This window comes from Chiloscyllium punctatum, chromosome 26 (genome assembly GCF_047496795.1).
Source record: "Chiloscyllium punctatum isolate Juve2018m chromosome 26, sChiPun1.3, whole genome shotgun sequence".
Lineage (NCBI taxonomy): Eukaryota > Metazoa > Chordata > Chondrichthyes > Orectolobiformes > Hemiscylliidae > Chiloscyllium > Chiloscyllium punctatum.
In genome coordinates, this window is record NC_092764.1 from 71,120,943 (window position 1) to 71,140,108 (window position 19,166).

Below are 19,166 nucleotides of genomic sequence, written 5' to 3' on the forward strand. Positions count from 1 at the left end.
AAGATGTGCAGGTTAGGTAGATTGGCCAGGCTATATTGCCCTAACCTTAACCAAAACCCATAGGCTAGATGAATTATCTATGGGAAATACAGGGTTACAGGGATGGGGTGGGATGCTCTTCGCAGGATTGGTGTGGTCTCGATGGGCCATATGGCCTGCTTCCACACTGGTCAGGCAGCATCAAAGGAGCAGGAGAATCGACGTTTCGGGCATAAGCCCTTTTTCAGGAATGTGGAGGGTCTGCCAAGCAGGCTAAGATAAAAGGTAGGGAGGAGGGACTTGAGGGAGGGGCGTTGGGATTGCCGATAGGTGGAAGGAAGTTAAGGTGAGAGGTCGGGAAGAAGATTGCAGGTCAAGAAGGCGGTGCTGAGTCCGAGGGTTGGGACTGAGCTAAGGTGGGGGGAGGGGAAATGAGAAAGCTGGAGAAATCTGCATTCATCCCTTGTGGTTGGAGGGTTCCTCCAGGTGTCGTGTTGCCATGGTCTGGCGATGGAGGAGGCCAAAGACCTGCATGCCCTTTGCGGAGTGGGAGGGGGAGTTAAAGTGTTCAGCCACGAGGCGGTTGGGTTGGTTTGTGTGGGTGTTCCAGAGGTGTTCTCTGAAATGTTCCGCCATTAGGCAGCCTGTCTCCCCAATGTATAGGAGGCCACATCGGGTGCAGCGGATACAGTAAATGATGTGTGTGGAGGTGCAGGTGAATTTGTGATGGATATGGAAGGATCCCTTGGGGCCTTGGAGGGAAGTGGGGGGGGAGGTGTGGGCACAAGTTTTGCATTTCTTGCGGTTTCAGGGGAAGGTACCGGGAGTAGAGGTAGGGTTGGTGGGGGGTGTGGATCTAACGAGGGAGTCACGGAGGGAGTGGTCTTTCCGGAACGCTGATAGGAGAGGGGAGGGAAATATATCCTTGGTGGTGGGGACTGTTTGGAGGTGGCGGAAATGACAGAGGATGATACGATGTATCTGGAGGTTGGTGGGGTGGTAGGTGAGGACCAGTGGGGTTCTGTCCTGGTGGCAATTGGAGGGGCGGGGTTTAAGGGCGGAGGAGCGGGAAGTGGAGGAGATGCGGTGGAGAGCATCGTCAACACGCCTGAGGGGAAATTGCAGTCTTTGAAGAAGGAGGCCATCTGGGTTGTTCGGTATTGGAATTGGTCCTCCTGGTCCGCAGATGTGATGGAGGCGAAGGAATTGGTAATATGGGATGGCATTTTTACAGGGGGCAGGGTGGGAGGAGGTGTAATCTAGGTAGCTTTGGGAGTCAGTCAGTTTATAATAAACGTTCGTGTTGAGTCGGTCGTCCGAGATAGAAATGGAGAGGTCTAGGAAGGGGAGGGAGGTGTCTGAGACGGTCCAGGTAAATTTGAGGTCGGGGTGGAAGGTGTTAGTAAAGTGGATGAACTGTTCAACCTCCTCTTGGGGAGCACGAGGTAGCGCCAATACAGTCATCGATGTAGCGGAGGAAAAGGTGGGGGATGGTACCAGTGTAGCTGCAGAAGATGGACTGTTCCACATATCCTACGAAGAGGCAGGCATTGCCCTGATGTGTCCTCCTATACATTGAGGAGACAGGCCGCCTACTTGCGGAACGTTTCAGAGAACACCTCTGGGACGCCCGGACCAACCAACCCAACTACCCTGTGGCTGAACACTTTAACTCCCCCCTCCCACTCCGCCTAGGACATACAGGTCCTTGGCCTCCTCCATCGCCAGACCATGGCAGCATGACGCCTGGAGGAAGAGTACCTCATCTTCCACCTAGGAACCCTCCAACCATAAGGGATGAATGCAGATTTCTCCAGCTTTCTCATTTCCCCTCCTCCACCTTACCTCAGTCCCAACCCTCGGACTCAGCACCGCCTTCTTGACCTGCAATCTTCTTCTTGACCTCTCCGCCCCCACCCCCTCTCCGGCCTATCACCCTCACTTTGACCTCCTTCCACCGATCGCATTCCTAACGCTCCTCCCCCAAGTCCCTCCTCTCTACCTTTTATCTTAGCCTGCTTGACACACCCTCCGCATTCCTGAAGAAGGGCTTATGCCCAAAACATCGATTCTCCTGCTCCTTTGGTGCTGCCTGACCTGCTGCACTTTTCCAGCAACACATTTTTCAGCTCTGATCTCCAGCATCTGCAGTCCTCACTTTCTGCCTCCACACTGTAGAGATTCTATGATTCTAAAGACAATTCTAGGTGGACAGGGTGGTTCAGGAGGCATTTAGCACGCTTACCTCCATATCTCAGACATTTTGAGTTATAGTAGTTGGGATGACAGGTTGAAGTTGTACGGGAGGTCGCTTCTGGAGTACTGTGTCCAGTTCTGGTCACCCTGTTATAGGAAGGATATTATTAAGCTGGAGAGGGTTCAGAAAATATTTACTAGGATGTTGCTGGGATGGTGGGGTTGGGTTATAAAAATAGACTGGGACTTTTTTCACTGGAGTGTAGGAGGTTGAGGGATGACTTTTGTAGGGGGTAGCACAGTCTCCTGGAAAGCTTAGCTGAACAACAGGAAACAGAGAGAAGGCATAAATGGGTCTTTTTCAGGTTGGCAAGATGCAATAAATGGTGTGCCACAAGGATTGGTGCTGGGACCTCAACTGTTTACTAACTACATAAATGTCTTGGACGAAGGGACGGAAGGTAAGGTTGTAGCCGGTTCAGGAAATTGTATTCTCCTGAATTCTCCCTTTCTTCACCCCAATTTAGCATTCCACGGTCCTGAAATTCCTCTGGGTATCTACTGGTTTCCCATAATTACTATAACAAATCATTCAGCGAACCAAGGTAAAAGACTAAAAATAGATGTTCATATTAATACCTCGGGGTCAGAGGTGAGGCGGGCTGTGATCTGCCAAATGCAGATTTTTAAAATCCACTTGCAAAATCTCACAGACAGACAGTCACATATCCTCCTCATACAGAGAAAGTGAAGACTGCAGATGCTGGAGATCAGAGTTGAGAGTGTGGTGCTGGAAAAGCACAGCAGGTCAGACAGCATCCAAAGAGCAGGAAAAGGACTGATCCTGATGAAGGGCTTTGCCCAGAATGTTGATTCTCCTGCTTCTTGGATGCTGCCTGACCTGCTGTGCTTTTCCAGCACCACACTCTCAACTCTATCCTCCTCATACAGTCAGCAATCTTAATCTGCTGCTTCATTTGACATTTTCTCTTCATTGGCCCAATACATGTTATAAATATTGATTTACTGAAAACTGTCCTTTCATACAGTGTTTTGGAATTGCAGTCAGAGGTTACCTCGACATGAAAATACTTTGTGTGTAACTCCCACTGATACTAGTGAAGGTAAAGCCCCCATAGTCTGAGAAGACCACAGGGCTGCTGTCTCATCTGAGAGAAACAGAGAGAGAGACACAGAGAGAGAGAGAGAGAGAGAGAGAGACAGAGAGAGAGAGAGAGAGACAGACAGACAGACAGACAGAAAGGCAGAGTTTAACCTGAGGTTAGGGGCAAGGTCAAGATGGTGGGACGTTCATGGTAACTTCAGCCGAGAAGGGGACTGAATCCATGTCAGTTTGCATCTCAAACCAACCATCTAGTCAACTGAGCAAACTCATCTCCCATGTGGGACTCAATTCAATGTCATTATTTGTGTCCTTGTTATGGGTTTATCTTTTGTGAAGATTCAAGTTTTTCTTCTATTCATAAATGAATGGGAGATTGGAAAAGAATGCACTACAAAATGCAGACAGTAAAACTAACTCTGTTCTTTCTTTAAAACAACAAGTTTAAATCTATTGAAGTCTGTTAAACACACAGTTTTGCTTAAATCGTAAGGAATGAGCTGCCAAGAGGTGGTGGAGGCCGTTACAATTACATTTCTGGATGGGTACATGAAATGTAAGCGTTTAGAGTGATATGGGCCAACTGTTGGCATGTTGGGACTAGATTAATTTACGATATGTGGTCGCATGGACGAGTTGGACAGAAGAGTTGTTTCTGTGCTGTACAATTCCATGACTATGTGGTAAAAATGTCAACAAACAGTTTAAAGTCTTTTTCAGGTACGTTTTCCATGGAGAAATTTTACAATCACATTTCTATATCTAAGATTACAAAAGATACATTTTCTTTCCCAATCTGTTCTTCTGTAATCAGATATAGAAATAACTAGGTGATCAACCTAGAAGAGGACAGTATTGTTAAAATCCACAACTCAAACTGAGGCTTCACACAACATTATTGTATAAAAGGGAAACATGTTTGACAAACTGATTGAGACTCTTTGAGGAAGTAGCACACAGTGAATAGAGGGGAATCTGTGAATCCGAATTTAGGTTATCACAACGTCTTTGACGAGGTGTCATCAGAGCTAACCCAACAAAATATGCTTACAATATTGGGTGTAACATAATAGCATAGAGATAAGATTAGCTTGCTAAGGTGAAACAAAAGCAGACACAAATGGATCATTTTAATGTTGGCAAGATGCAACAAGTAGAATGCCACAGAAATCAATACTGGGCCCTACCTCTTGACAATTTATATTAATTACTTCATTAAAGAACCAAATGCAAAGAATATAATGTAAGTAGAGAACAATAACCTACTTACTTCCCTTTGCAGACGTTCTAATTGAGTGGGCAAAAATATGGCAGCTGTGGAAAAATGTGAACTTGTCCATTTATAGAGTCACTGAGTCATAGAGATAGACAGCATGGAAATAGGCCCTTCAGTTTGGCAGGAAGAATAAGAAAAACATTTTTTTTAAAATAGAGAGATTGTAAAACTGAAGGACTGAGGAAGCTGGGTGTCCTGGTATATGAATCACAAGAAGTTAGTATGCAAGTAAGAGTTATTAGGAAGACAAATGAAATGAGTCCTTGAATGTTTTTCAAGGCAAGGGATGAAATGGTGTTGAGGAGTGTGGAGGAATCAGATCAGCCATTATCTTATTGAATAGCAGAGCAAGGTCAAGGATCTGAATAGCCTACTGCTGCCCCTAAACCAGTTGTTCAAATGTAAATCTACCGTTGAACCTAACTCATGCCCTAAACTAAACATTCCAACTCATGAGTCAAAACAGAATGTTTTATTATCTGAGGCATAATGGAAACATTGTTGTTCTGCTGCAAGATAAAAAAGCATTGCAAAACAGAATAGGCAATATGGACTGAATCTAATGATATTTTGGCTGAGAGCCATTTTTGCCTTGTTTCTCTCCATGAGGTATAATAGGTTTCTCACGTTATCATCCCAGACGACATTCACTTCATTAACTACTGACTACTCTTTTCTGTGGTGCCTCCTGCATATCACACTAGTTCGATTCTGCCACTTGCCGTAACCAAAAACAAAACCCAGCACAGCAGAGATGTTCCAAAATAGACTGTCACGCCTGGCGCTGGTGAAATCAATAAAAGACCTTTGTGCACGCTCACCCACTGCTGACATGTCAGATGACCCCAGTTTGTGCATGCCATTTGACCCAGACTTGGCAGAGAAAAGGAAATTAGTGCCCCACTTTGTGGGCAGTGACACCAGGTCCTGCTGGATGGGCTAGTTCAGAGAAGGCTGTCCTCTTCGCCCAGGACTAGAGACATCAGACCCTGTCAGCCTGGTCTAAGAGTATCACCTGGGTCAGTATGCTGTCAAACATCTGGAGGAATGCCCATAGCAAAGATCAAAAGGTTAGCGCCCTTCTCTGCTCTGCCAGGTTAAGTTCGCACTGCTACCTCACACCCACTCTCTCTCTGCTGCTGCACCCACCTCCCACTAAGGCTCATGCACTACCCTCTCGCACTTGTGTGGAACATCGTCCCTTGCTCACTCCGAGGGCTTTCCTCCTGCAGTCCTCCGGTTAGGTGGACTGGCCACATTAAATTTCCCATAGGGTCCAGGGGTGTGCAGGTTAGATGGATTAGCCACGGGAAATCTAGGGTTACAGGGATAGGTTAGGGGGAAGTGGCTGTGGACGGGATGCTCTTTGGAAGGCTGGTTTGAACCTGATGGGCTGAATGGCCATCTTCCACATGGTAGGGATTCTCTGATACAATGAATTATTCAGATATGCACTTGCAATGCCAAGGCATACAAGGCAATGGGCCAAGTGCTTGAAAAGGGATTAGAATAGTTAGGTGGGTCCGCCCCCACCCCCTCTCCGGCCTATCACCCTCACTTTGACCTCCTTCCACCGATCGCATTCCTAACGCTCCTCCCCCAAGTCCCTCCTCCCTACCTTTTAGCTTAGCCTGCTTGGCACACTTTCCTCATTCCTGAAGAAGGGCTCATGCCCGAAACGACGATTCACCTGCTTCTTGGATGCTGCCTGACCTGCTGCGCTTTTCCAGCAACACATTTTCAGCTCTGATCTCCAGCATCTGCAGTCCTCACTTTCTCCTACAAGAATATCACCCTTTTACATGACCATGCCTGAAAACTGCGATGAATAAAATACTATTGTGTTCTTCCCTTTTGAGAGTTTATTCAGCCAAACAGTCCAAAGAAAAATTGGCAGGTCATGCTGTTTAGCTGGTCTCCCTTAGTACAGCTGCTATAGTGTGAAAATTTGCCTCAATGCTAAGTCATAAAATACTTCCCTTTGACCCTTTCAATGTATGTGCATGAATTTACTTGGAGGACAGATTCCACTTTCGCCATCATCCCCGTTATGGTTGAAAGGTGACTAAGAGTCACACAAAGTACCAGAATTCATTTCCTAAAGAACTATCGGTTAACAAAGGTTGGAATTATAAAGGAGTGAAGTTTGACAGCAAGGAGAAATTGACATGTCAGGATCACGGAAGTCTAAATTCGAAGTCTAAATTCAATTCTAGAGAGCAGCTGTTCCTCTTGGTTGAGGGGTCAATCATGAGGGGGCATAGCTTTAGGCTAAGGGGCAGGAGATTCAGAACGGATTTGGCTTAAAACCTTTTCACTCAATGGCTGTTGGGAATCTGGAATATACTGCCTGGGAAAGTAGTGGAGGCTGGAAACCCTACAATCTTTAGAAGATATTTAGATGAGGACTTCAAATATCATAACTATCAATGATATGGGACAAGTGTGCTTTTAGTGGTAGTTTTGAGAGTTCAGGCTCGATGGGCCGAAGGGTCTTTCCTACACTGCATGCTTGAATCTATGAGTCTACAAGCACAGGAGGAGGCCTTTTGGATCATCATGTCCACACCTGTCAAAAACAATCACCTCACTATTCTAATCCCATTTTCCACCACTTGTATGCCTTGGTACACAAGTGCACATCTAAATACTTTAATATTATGAGCGTTTCTGCCTCTCCCACCCTTACAGACAGTGAGTTCCAGATTCCCACCACGCTCCGGGTAGAAATGTTTTTCCTTGCATTTCCTCTAAATTTTATGCTCCTCACTTTAAATCTATGCCTCCAATCATCCATCCTTCCATTAAGCAGGAAAGTTTCTTCTATTTACCTTGTTATGCCTCGCATACTTTTATACATCTCAATCATGTCCCCTCAATCTCCTCTGTTCTAAGGAACACATCCTCAGTCTGCTCAATCACTTTTCAAACTGAAAATCACCAGCCCAGGCAACATCCCGGGAAATCTCTTCTCCAACCTCTCCAGTGCTATCACATCCCTGCTGTAATGTGGATCTCACCGTAGGCTGCTCTTGGAATCCCCAGGACTTTCTGGCAGAAGTTTCTGGATGTAATTGAGGACACAGTACGGAGGTTCACCCCAAAGAAAAGAACGATTATCCAGGGAGTGATTAGACAGCCATAGCTGACAAAGTAAGTCAGGAAATGTATTATAGACAGACAGAGAGCCTAGAAAGTGGCTAAGAGCACTAAATGAGAAGATTCGGAAGTATACAAAAACAGAGGATAATAAAGAGAGAAATATGGAAGAAGAGGACCAAATATGAAGATAGGCTAGCCAGTAATATTAGAAATGACAGTAAAAAATTTCTGTCAATACATAAGAAAGAAACGAGAGGCAAAGGTAGGCGTGTTGGGCCGCTCCAAAGTGATGCTGGAAGGCTAGTGATGGGAGATAACGAAATAGCTGACAAACTTTAAGCACTTTACTTATGTCGTCCATTGTGAAGACTGATGCAATGTCCCAACAATTACGGAGAGTCAAGGGGCAGAGTTGAGTATGGTAGCATTTACAAAAGAGAAAGTGCCACAAAAGCTTAAAAGGTCTAAAGTTTAATAAATCTCCTGGCCCCGATGGGCTACATCTTAAGAGTTCTGAGGGAGGTGGCTGAGGAAATAGCAGAGGTGCTGGTTGTGATCTTTTAAAAGTTAGGGAAAGTTTCAGATGATTGGAAAATCGCTGTTGTAACCCCCTTGTTCAAGAAAGAATCAAGATAAAAGATGGAAAACTACAGGCCGATTAGCCTAACCTCGGTTATTGGTAAAACTCTCGAATCCACCGTTAAGAATGAGATTTCTAAATTCTTGCAAGTGCAGGGTCGGATTAGAACAAGTCAGCATGGATTTATTAAAGGGAGGTTATGCCTGACAAACCTGCTAGAATTCCTTGATGAGGTAACAAGTAGGTTAGACCAGGGAAATCCAGTTTAGGGCCTCATGAGAGGCTGCAGCGTAATGTGAGGGCCCATGATGTTCAAGGTGAGCTACTGGCATGGATTGAGGATTGGCTGTCTGACAGAAGACACAGAATTGGGTTAAAAGGTTCTTTTTCGGAATGGCAGCTGGTGACAAGTGGTATCCTGCAGGGTTCAGTGTTGGGGCATGAGCTGTTCAAAGTTTGGGAGAAGACTTGTAGCTTGGTTGCTCGTTGTTGTGGTTCTGTTCGCCGAGCTGGGAATTTGTGTTGCAGACGTTTCGTCCCCTGTCTAGGTGACATCCTCAGACATCCACACCAACTAGCCACGAAACAACACGACCAGCTATCCTTAGTAGCCACACACTCAGATGACAAGCAACATGAGTTCAACTGGGATAAAACTACTATTATAGGACAAGCCAAACAGAGAACAGCCAGTGAATTCCTAGAGGCATGGCATTCATCCACAGATCCTATCAATAAGCACATCGACCTGGACCCAACATACCGACCACAGCAACTGACAGCTGGAACTGATAACCGGAAGCGGCAGAGACAAACCACCACAAATGCCAGAGGAAACATCACAGAAGCGCTGCACAGGAGGCTCCCAAGCACTGAGGATGTCACCTAGACAGGGGACGAAACGTCTGCAACACAAATTCCCAGCTCGGCGAACAGAACCACAATAGCTGTTCACTTTATATATTAATGATGTGGATGAAGGGATTGGGGGCAGTTTAGGTCGACAGGCAGGTAGTTCCGAGGAAGTGGGGAGGCTGCAGAAAGATTGAGACAGTTTAGGTGAGTGGTCCAAGAAATGGCTGATGAAATTTGTGGATAAATGCAAGGTCTTGCACTTTGGAAAAAAGAATACAGGCATGGACTATTTTCTAAACGGTGGGAAAATTCATGAAGCCAAAGTACAAAGGGATCTGGGAGTGCTAGTCCAGGATTCTCTAAAGGTTAACTTGCAGGTTGAGTCTGTGAATAAGAAAGCGAATATAGTGAGGGTTGAAATGTAAAAGCAACAATGTGTTTCGGAGACTTTATAAAGCTCTGGTTAGGCCCCTTTTAGAATACTGAGTCCAATTTTGTGCCCCACACCTCAGGAAGGACATACTGGCACTGGAGCATTTCCAGCGGAGATTCACACAAATGATCCTTGGAATGGTAGGCCTAACGTACAATGAATCCTGGGATTATATTCATTAGAGTTTAGAAGGTTGAGGGGAGATCTAATAGAATCTTACAAGATAATGCATGGCTTAATAAGCGTGGATGCTGGGAAGTTGCTTCCAAGAGGCGGGGAGACTAGGACCTGTGGACACAGCTTAGAATTAGAGGGGGTCAATTTAGAACGGAAATGAGGAGATATTTCTTCAGCCACAGAGTAGTGGGCGTGTGGAATTCATTGCCACAGAGCACAGTGGAAGACGGGACGTTAAATGTCTTCAAGGCAGAGATGAATAAATTCTTGATCTCGCATGGAATTAAGGGCTACGGCGAGAGTGCAGGTAAGTCGAGTTGAAATGCCCATCAGCCATGATTAAATGGCAGAGTGGACTCGATGGGCTGAATAGCCTTACTTCCATTCCTATGTCATATGTCCTTGTGGACTTAAAGAGGAATCTTCAAAATGCCACGACAAGTGACAAGCAGTAAAATCAGAAGGGATTAAACAACACTGCATTTAAACATCGCTAAAAGGAAAAGAAAAATTAAAGCCTTTTGTCTTGCAATCATAGGGCATGATGAAAATCTTCGACTTCCCATCTCCTTATAGCAATGATTAAATTCTGTGCTACCAAGCAATAACTTAAATTGTATTTATTTTCATTTGTGCTGAACACTTTAGTTTCTTAGCTTTGTAAAAAATTGGGAATGGAAAAAAGGCATTTTTACCAACAATGAATTCATCAGGTTACAAAGACGACACTCCCTTTACAGCTGGCAGTCGGAAAACAGTGTGTCTGGCTGGTTTCAAGCAGCAAATGATGTGATAAAATTGTCAGAAATACACCTAAGCTTTCAATGCTAATGCTGACAAGTGATAAATATATGCATAGCTGCAGACTTCACTATTAAAAAGATGCAAGTATGACAAATGAACATGAATAAAAATGCACGGACTGTAACCAGGTACAGCACGTGGAGATTTTAAAAAAATGTTCCATATTAAGTCTTTGCCTCCACACTCACTTCACTTGGGTCAATTTCACTCAAGCCCAAACACATCTGCTCAGTGTGAATCTTTTTACATTCCACGTCTTGTCAGTTGAGTTGGAAAACCTGCCTTTATCACCATCTGTGTTATTCAGGGGTCTCACCCCTGCTGTAATTCTGCATTCTACAGAGATCATTAAACTGCAGGTGGTTGATGCTAGGAGTGAACTGACATTGGCTGGGAAATCACAGCACAGAAAAAAAATGCTCATGAGTACAGCTGGTCAATTTCTGTACGGATTAAAATATGTGCTGTTTTTTTCCCTCCTGGCTTTTAAAGAATGAGCTACAGCTCTGGTAAATGCTATCACAAAATATTTAATATAAAAAGATCCTTTGTGGATCCTGAATATAAAATACTTGTTTTACTCACCTGCTGGTCTGAGATTAACTAACTCATAAAAACTAAACCCTCTTCCTCTGGTTTGCATACTACAGATTGTATTGAGCAAGTGACAAACCAGTGGATTAGATGGCACCCAGAATTAGCTTGTCACTCAACAGACCCAAGAGTTCTAAGCCTGACAAAGAGGGCCTGATGCTTCTAGATGACATGCCCAATTATCTATGCATCATAGTTGTGTAAGTACTTCTGATCTTGTTTACCCTGAAAAGGAAAGGGTCAGGACTTTGTCCATCCTGCACACAAAATTAATGCCCAGTAGTAGTCCTTGGAGTGCTGGGCCAGACTTCCTTTTGAGTCCACGTGCTGTCTCAAGCACAACAATTTTTACGGCAAAGATACTGAGGTATTGGGAACAAATTTGCTTCTTTGATATTAATTTACAGACCTCAAAATGGCTGGAGAGGTCAGAGTTGGCTCATATGGGGCAGCATGGTGGCTCAGTGGTTAGCACTGCTGCCGCATAGCACCAGGTACCCAGGTTCAATTTCAGCCTCTGGCAACTGTGTGGAGTTTGCACATTCTGCCCGTGTTTGTGTGGGTTTCCTCCGAGTGTTCTGGTTTACTCCCACAATCCAAAGATGTGCAGGTCAGATGAAATGGTTATGCTAAACTGCCTATCATATTCAGGGATGTGTGCATTAGTCAAGAATAAATGTGGAGTAATAGGGTAGGGGAATGGGTCTGGGTAGGTTACTCTTTAGAAGGTCATTGTGTACTTGCTGGGACAAATGGCCTGTTTTTACACTGTAGGAATTCTACAATTCATGTCAAAAGGAATCCAGGACGTCTCATTGCTGCTCTCCCATTATTGCCATAAAACGCTTAGGCTTTATTAAAAAACTAAAAGCATCTCATCGACTTTCCACACTTCCACCCTCGAACCCCACCCGCCCACCTGCAACAAGGACAGAACTCCCTCAGTCCTCACCTTCCACCCTACCAATTTCCGGATACATCGCATCATCCTCTGCCATTTCTGCCACCTACAAATGGACCCCACTACCAGAGATATATTTCCCTTTCCACCCCTATCCACATTCCATAAAAACCATTCTCTCTGCAACTCTAGTCAGGTTCACGCACTCCTCCACCAACCCACCCTCCCCTCCCAGCAGCTTCCCTTGCCACCGCAAGAACTGCATAACCTGTACCACACCTCCCCCCTTACCTCCATCCAAGGCCCCAAAGGAGCCTTCCACATTTGACAGATTTACCTGCACTTCCACACATGTCATTTACTGTATCCATTGCTCCTGATGTGGTCTCCTCTACATTGGGGAAAGAGGACGCCTACTCGCGGAATGCTTCAGGGAATATCTCTGGGACACACAAAACAACTCCACTGCCTCGTGACTGAACACTTTAACTCCGCCTCCCAATCGCTCAAGGACATGCAGGTCCTGCGCCGCCTCCATCGCCAAACCCTTACCGCCCAATGCTTGGAAGAAGAATGCCTCATCTTCCACCTCGGGACCCTCCAGCCACACGAGATCAATGTGGATTTCACCAGTTTCCTCATTTCCCCAATCCCCACCTTATCCCAGATCCAACTTCCCAACTTGGCACCGCCCTCTTGACCTGTCCACTTTCCTTCCCACCTATCTGCTCCACCCTCCCCTCTGACCTATTGCCTTCACCATCACCTTCATCTACCTTCACCCCCAGCCCCATCCCCCTCCCATTTATCTCTCAGCCCCCCCGGCCCACAAGCCTCATTCCTGATGAAGAGCCTATGCTCAAAACATCGATTCTCCTGCTCCTTGAATGCTGCCTGACTGGCTGTGCTTTTTCAGCACCACCACTCTTGACTCTGATCTCCAACATCTGCAGTCCTCACTTTCTCCCCCTTGGCATAATGGCCTACTCCTCCACATATTTTCTATGTCTAATATCCTCTCTTTTCTTATGAGCAAATCAGTTTTGGCCACTGGCACTAGTACTGGGAAAAATGAGCTATTATCATTGGGTTAGTCTGTGCTTAATTGTGCTGGAGCCATTGTTGTGCAAACTGCATAACTCGGGAGGTAGAGAGGGTTTTAAACCATACAGTAGGGGCAAGGGATCAAATATGGTTAAGTAGTTGTTTGCTTCACTTCCTTTTGTTAGCTGAGGCATAGATTTTAAGGGCAGAGAGGATTTGCTGGAACTGTATAAAACGTAGGTAAGTCACAGCAAGAGTATTGTTTGCAGTTTTGGAATCCACATTATAGGAGGGACGTAATAGAACTGGAGAGGGTGCAGAGGAGATTTACCAGCATGTTGTCTGGACTGGAGAGTTTCAGTTATGAAGAGAGGTTGGACAGAGTGGAGGTGTTTTCCTTACAGCAGAGGAGATTGAGAGGGGACATGATTAAGATGCATAAAATTATGAGGAACACAGATAGGGTAGATATAAAGAAACATTTCCTCTTCATGGAGGGATCAGTGAGCAGGGGGCATAGAGTGAAGGCAACGGGCAGGATGTCCAGAAAGGTGGGCGGCACGGTGGTACAGTGGTTAGCACTGCTGCCTCACAGCGCCTGAGATCCGGGTTCAATTCCCGCCTCAGGCGACTGACTGTGTGGAGTTTGCACTGTCTGCGTGGGTTTCCTCCGGGTGCTCCGGTTTCCTCCCACAGTCCAAAGATGTGCAGGTCAGGTGAATTGGCCATGCTAAATTGCCCATAGTGTTAGGTAAGGGGTAAATGTAGATGTAGGGGTATGGGTGGGTTACGCTTCGGCGGGGCGGTGTGGACTTGATGGGCCGAAGGGCCTGTTTCCACACTGTAAGTAATCTAATCTAATCTAATCTATGATACAAGGAAAAACTTTTACTGGAGGATGGTGGGAGTCTGGAACTCACTGCATACAAGGATGGTGGAGGCAGAAATCCTCTTATCATTTCAGAAGCATTTAGATGTACACTTGTGATACCAAAGCATGCAAGGCTATGGGCCAAGTGGTAGAAAAAGGGATTATAATAGAGAGAGATAGACATTTCCGACCAGTGCAGATGCAATGGGCAAAAGAGTCTTTTCTGTATTTCGGATCTCTCTGATTTTATAAGGAAATGGCAGGTGAAATGAACAAATACTTAGCTTCTGTCTAATTATAGAGGACACATAAAACATTCCAGTAAAATTGTAAATCAGGAATGGAAGGGAAAGGGGATTTGGAGAGATTGCAATCTTGAGGGAATTAGTACTAAGTAAACTGATGGAGCTGTGAGGTGACAAGTCTCCAGGTGCAGATGGGTTTCAAGTGAGGGTCTTAAAAGAGATTGCTAATTAAGTTGTCAGTGGACTGGCATTATTGCTCCACAATTCCCTAGATTCTAGAACCATAGAAAATAGAACAGTACAGAACAGTACAGGCCCTTGAGGTAGTGCCAATCTTTTACCCTGCTCTAAGAGTGATATCCTACTCTCAAAAATGTTCCATTGGCCTGGAAAGTAGCAAGTATAACTCCTCTTTTCAAGGTGTGAGGGAGGCAAAAAATCTGCAGACCAGTTAGCTGGCAAAGGTGCTAGAATTGATCGTTAAGAAGGTTATAGCTGAGCACTTAGAAAAATTCTAGCTGATCAGGAATAGTCAGCATGATTTTGTGAAAGAGGAATCATATTAAACCAATTTATCAGAGTTCTTTGAAGGAGCAACACGTGGTGTGGAAAAGGGAAGCTGTAGCCGTACTATACTTGGATTTCTAAAAGGTATTAAGTAAGGTACAACAGCAAAAGTTATTGTGGAAAATAAAAACTCGGTGTACAGGGTAACATGGCTGGCAACTGCAAAGATGGCAAAGGAGTAGGACACTCCAGCTAATGCTCATCCACTCTTCTTTTTTTCTTTCTCTTCTTTTATGCTTCCTCCTAGTGTCTTTGTTCTCCTTTTATTTCCCCTTCGACTCCCAGCCTTTGACAACGGCGACCTCCGGCGAGAAACAATGATCCATGGCATCCGGTTAGTGACAATCGCCAATCCTCCGCTGATGAATCTCAGCCTGGCGCAGTGGCCTCCTGGCATGGTGTGGCAACCTGCCAATGTGGCAATGGTGACCTCCTTGAATGGCACAGCAGCCTCTTCTGTGGGGGGGGGGTCTCCCATTGGGCTTGGTGACCCCCTGGAATGACACAGCGGCCTCCCAGTGTGACATGGCGACCTGGCCTCCCGGCATGACATGTCGGCAGCACCTGGTGGGGATTGGAAGCTAAGTGCCAATGTGGTCTGCTGTACTGAACTCTTATCTGTAAAGCTGGATGTTTTATTTCTGTAACAAGTCTTCTAACTAAAGAAGGGCCTAGGTACTTTTGTATCTAACCCGGTGCTGTAATTGGCAAGGTATAAACTTTTCACTATACCCATTCAGTATATATAACAATAAAGGGTATTCTATTTTATTCTAGTCTAAACTCAGTCAGTAAAACATGTTCATTAAATTATGTAATATCACCTTTTGGCGTGTCAGGATTTTAGGGAAATTTATTCCATATCCCAAAAAACTAGGCTATGACAGGAATAATACAAAAAAAATTACTCCATTCTCTGGATAGAACTGTGGGAGGTTAGGTTACTGCAGTGATTATGCTGAAAATCATTCCAGCAGAAATGTCAAAAATATATTCCTCAATGAACATCACCCAAAACAAATTCCACTGCTTATCTACCACAAGGATTGCTGCTGGGCCCTCTACTTTTTGTCATTTACATAAATGATTTGGATGTGAGCATAAGAGGTACAGTTAGTAAGTTTGCAGATGACACCAAAATTGGAGGTGTATTGGACAGCGAAGAGGGTTACCTCAGATTACAACAGGATCTGGACCAGATGGGCCAATGGGCTGAGAAGTGGCAGTTGGAGTTTAATTCAGATAAATGTGAGGTGCTGCATTTTGGGAAAAGGAATCTTAGCAGGACGTATACACTTCATGGTAAGGTCCTAGGGAGTGTTGCTGAACAAAGAGACCTTGGAGTGCAGGTTCATAGTTCCTTGAAAGTGGAGTCGCAGGTAGATAGGATGGTGTTTGGTATGCTTTCCTTTATTGATCAGAGTATAGAGTACAGGGGTTGGGAGGTCATGTTGTGGCTGTACAGGACATTGGTTAGGCCACTGTTAGAATATTGCGTGCAATTCTGGTCTCCTTCCTATCGGAAAGATGTTGTGAAACTTGAAAGGGCTCAGAAAAGATTTACAAGGATGTTGCCAGGGTTAGAGGATCTGAGCTACAGAGAGAGGCTGAACAGGCTGGGGCCATTTTCCCTGGAGCGTCGGAGGCTGAGGGGTGACCTTATAGAGGTTTACAAAATTATGAGGGGCATGGATAGGATAAATAGGCAAAGTCTTTTCCCTGGGGTGGGGGAGTCCAGAACTAGAGGGCATAGGTTTAGGGTGAGAGGGGAAAGATATAAAAGAGACCTAAGGGGCAACTTTTTCACACAGAGGGTGGTACGTGTATGGAATGAGCTGCCAGAGGATGTGGTGGAGGCTGGTACAATTGCAACATTTAAGAGGCATTTGGATGGGTATATGAACAGGAAGGGTCTGGAGGGGTATGGGCCCGTGCTGGCAGGTGGGACTAGATTGGGTTGGGATATCTGGTCGGCATGGACGGGTTGGACTGAAGGGTCTATTTCCATGCTGTACATCTCTATGACTGTATGTGGTCCTTCTATGGAACCTCACTGTAAACCACATCTTGGATTTACACGGCATTTTTAACATGAAAAATTATCCCAAGGCACAGCAAATAAGTGCAACCAGACAAAAATTAGCACAGAAGCAAAGGACAACGCTTAATACGTAAACAATCAATGGTCAAAGACATGCAGCAATGTAGAGGAAGTGGGTCACTGGACTCAAAACATGAACTGCTTTCTCTCCACAGACGCTGCCAGAACCTGCTGAGTTTCTCTAGCAATTTTATGTTTTTGGTTATTTATTTAAAGGAAAGACTGGTGGAGGAGCAGAAAGATTTGAGAAGGGATTTCTAGATTTATTTTTTGATTTTATTTATTATTGTCACATGTATTTCGTCACAAAAACAGTGAAAAGTGTTATACAGTGTCACCATACTTTGGCACCATCTTGAAACACAGAAAAATAAGCCAAAGATTAGAATGTAGACATAGAAAATAAAGAAGTGCTGAATCTTACAGCCCTTCTTGTTAATAACTTAGCCATCGCCTGGATCTGGGTGCTCCTTTACCCCGATGCTGAGACCATCACTAGTAGGAAGCAGAAGGCCATCCTTGAGTCCCTTTGCTACTGTGGGAACAGAGTCCCCATTCTTCAGCGCAATCTCACTTCCACCAATGCTGCCACCATGAGTTCTTGCTGATCTAACCTCACCGATGCTATCGGGTCTATACTAGGCCAAACACGACCTGAGTCCACACTGTGGTCTGACCTCACCAATGCTACTGGGTCTCAAAGTAGACTCAAACTCACCTCCATTACTAGGAATCCAAAAACCTATCGTGCATCCATGCTGGACCCACACTACCACCACTCTTAACAAGAAGGTAAGTAAAAGAAAACTGAAGAAAAATAGATAAAAAAGTGGACAGAGCATTCGAGATACTAGGACCTAAATAACTAAAGAACAGAATACTCTGTTCAGTCAAAGGAAGTGGAAATTTCACAAGACAATGGAGTACTAATCGTCATTGCAGGCTTTTGGGGATGCAAGACAGTTGAAAGGGTGAGGGCTTGGTCATGGACAAACTTAATCACAAGAATGAGAAGTTCAAAACTAAATGTTATTAAACTAAGAGCCAACGTAAATCAGTAAGCAGAGTGATAACAGTGATTCAACACAACTTTAGTTATCGACAGTAGAGTATTGGAAGAACTCTAGTTACTGGAGGCTGGCAGAAGAAATGCCAGCTAGGACAGCACTGGAATAGTTATGGATGGTTCGAACAAAACACAGATGGGTGTTTCAGCATTCGATAGGCTAAAGTCTAGGAATGTATATAAACTGTTATTACAGTGGGAACTCGGTGGACTTTATCACAGAAAGTAAATGCGTTGAAAGTTATTCTCAAAGTTGAATGGGTTGCTGAGGATTTGAACAATTTGCTTCAGTCAGAGATAATGGGCCTATGAGGAGAATGTAATCAGTGGCACAGAGTTTATGGTGGTGGTCACAAACTGTTTTGGTTAACCCGATGTTTAACTGAAATATGTTTGGCTCACCCAAGATTGGCCAAGTTATCAAACGGCACAGAGCCAGTGGAGGGAGATGGCAGTTAAGTAGAATTGGCTCGACAAAACATATATATAAAAAAGGACGTGTTTTGCTAATTTTGCAGATGACAAATAGAATGAGGCAAAGGATAGATCCTTAGGATTTACTGCTGCATCTGTTTGTAAACAATGCTACTTACATTGATTTCAAAACTGATTGATTGGCTCAGAACACAGTGGGACACGTGTGAGGTACAATACTGGTATAATGAATATTGTCTGCATCTCTATAAATCTAACAGCGAGTACATCTCCAAGGATCCAATGTTGAAAATAATTTCCAAGCCCAGCTCTTCTTGAAGCAGGCCTCAATTCAGATGTGTTTGTTGTTTGCAAATTGTGCATTAGCAGATTAAATTATCAGATATTAATATGTGGTGAATGTTGCAGAATATTCTGAAATCTGCTTTGACAGCCAATAGCTACAACCTACAAATTGGTAGGTGGCAGTAAGTTCAGTTATAGAAATACAAATAAACTCTATTCACTAATCTACAAATGGTGGAAGTGTTACATTGTTTTCTGAAGGTCTCATCTTCCAGGAATTAAACTCAAAAAGAAATTGAGTGGCTTTAAATTAGTAAGAAAAAAAAAGTGTTGGAAGTGTCAGATTCCTTGACAATGGAGTGTCATAATTGCATCATATACAGTATAAGATTATTATGAGGAACAGCATCTCCTCAGCCCCAGCACGGTAACATTACAAAGGTTCATCAGCAGCAGCTTAACCGAGCTGCCCAGAATGTTTTAGATGAATGTTGCTTTTCTTAGATCTCATTACAAAATCCATATCCATTAC

The 19,166-nt window shown here is 44.5% G+C and overlaps 1 protein-coding gene across 7 annotated transcripts in view; it reads right to left on the reverse strand.

The window, feature by feature from the left end:
* The window catches only part of st3gal2 (ST3 beta-galactoside alpha-2,3-sialyltransferase 2), a 325,477-nt gene that overhangs the window by 178,883 nt on the left and 127,428 nt on the right, over positions 1–19,166 (reverse strand). The window contains exon 1 of one of the 7 annotated variants that reach the window (XM_072547613.1): positions 2,225–2,322. The exons of the other annotated variants lie outside the window; for them this stretch is intronic. The gene's annotated coding sequence lies outside the window, so the exon portion shown is untranslated. Of the gene's footprint in view, positions 1–2,224; positions 2,323–19,166 lie in introns of those variants that run through there. 7 annotated transcript variants of the gene reach the window in all.